Here is a 2,171-nt window from a genome sequence, read left to right on the forward strand (position 1 = left end):
AGGTGTTTGCTCTCTCTTTAAAAGTCGTACACCAAGCGAAATGTGTTGTGCTTAAATGGGGAAAACCTTCATCAAAACGCTGAGTAACGAGGCTTTAATCATGAGCACCTGTGTGTAACTTTAGTCATTTTAAATGGGAATAAGTGAGGGGTTGTCCTAATTTATTCCTCAGAAAAATTGCATCCTTTAAAAAGAAAATCTATAAAAAGGATGTTCTCTTATTGTATTTGCTTATTTATCTGACTTGAATTTTTCAGGTTTAAGAGGATATTGTATATTTATGTGATTTAAATGTTATGTAACCACACAGGCCATCCTCTTTTTTTTATTGTTTATTGTGCAGCATGTCATAAGTGCAGGGTAATCATTTCAATTTACCTTTTACCCAATGTCTTAAAATGATTTTTATATTTAAAGCACCAGCACCCTACAATGACATGTCTCCATCTACTAAAGCCTAGTCAATCTGACGTTTATAGATCTGCTGGAGTGAAAAGAAAATGAGAAGCTACCGCATGTTTAAATTTGCACATAATCTGACGTCTCACTTTATTTCGGTCTGTAAATCTCCTCATATACTGTGTGCTCTCTGCCGTGTATTTCCGTCCGCCTCTTTGTACGTATGGATGTGTGAGATTGTTCGCTGGTACAGATACATTTCGCATGTTCTAAAAATAGCAGCCATCACTGATTTCAGCAGCCGTAACAGCCGGCTTTATGCAATCCACTAAAGCCTTTTGAGCTGTCTCACAAGTCTTTAAAAGGACATATAAAGATGGTAGGTGCATGTCTGTGTCTGCATAAACACTTGGGTGGGAGGGTGTGTGTAGGAGACTGATTACTAATGTGTGTCTCTGTGGATAGGAAGGGGGGGAGGTAATAACCTTATCTAATTTGGTTTACACTTCTCCACCGGTTAGGAAGGGCTTTCACTGTGACATGCACAGCCATGACATTTTTGTGTCCTCCACATACTAATACTGCTCTTGGTGCAACTTCACAATTTAATTTTGTGTCACTGCATAAATCTACTAATTTGTATTGATGGCTGTATGTTCTAAAATGATGAGATAAAAGTTTGATAGCATGATGCCAAACAGTGAAGGTTTCTGCAGATTTTCTCTGACCAAATTTCCCTCTTCTATGCTCTGACCAGATTTCTTGATTAGAAATAAGTGTCAAAAAAAATGACTGTATTGAGATCAGGGTTTAAACGTAGAATCTTAAAGTACTGGTGGATGGATGAATGGACAGTAATACTAAGGTTTTTGTGATTTACCTACAAGCAAAAACGTCTGGAAATACAAAGATTTTCCAAAGTTTTCTGGCTTAGAAAATCAAATTACGCAAACATTCAACACAAGTTTTGACTTGGTCCAAATTTTCTTCCCAAAACATCTTCGATCGAGACAAATTAAGACTCCATTCTGGTGTGAGCTTGCTTCCTACAGAGACCGTCGTCCCCAGTCAGACTGGCAAGCTTCTCTGAACTTCCAACTTTTTAAACATATTTACATGCAGTTTTCATCCACCTACTCTTCCTGCTGAGATGGAGAGACTGCATATTCACCACATGCTGTTATTAGCAGGGGAGTGATTAATCTACAGAAATATCTTTTTTTTGGGGGGGTGGGGGGGTGACAAAAGTCACAGCGGCATATTGAACTGGCAAGTTTAAACTTTACCAAAATGCTTTGTACAATTACTTACACTCATAATTTACTGTTAGTGGCCATAATATTATGTCTGCATGAGGTATCTAAACTTACTATAAAAGCAGTAATTCTCCTCGGACTTTTCCACATTTTGCCTAAATACAAATAAAAACATTTATGTATTTCATTGCTCTTTCAAGAGGACTGCATGTTCAGTAACAGTGTGCCATAAAACTTGTAGGGGATACAGAAAATGTGAAAAATGATCATCTAATCAGTTGTGACCAATATTAAACTTCTGGCATGCAATTCCCACATCACCCTGAATGCACCATTACCATAGTGATACCCATGGTGGCTGCAGCTTCATGCTGTGGAGACGCTTTTCCTCATGAAATCTGAATAGGTCTGTATGCCATTTAGTTCAAAGTTTAGTTTGTAGTAAAAACCTTTCAAAACTACATAATTTTGCACTAAATGGTGTTGGTCAAACACATAGAATCCACTAAAAATACA

This window comes from Poecilia reticulata, chromosome 5 (genome assembly GCF_904066995.2).
Source record: "Poecilia reticulata chromosome 5, P_reticulata-male-v2, whole genome shotgun sequence".
Taxonomy (NCBI): Eukaryota; Metazoa; Chordata; class Actinopteri; order Cyprinodontiformes; family Poeciliidae; genus Poecilia; species Poecilia reticulata.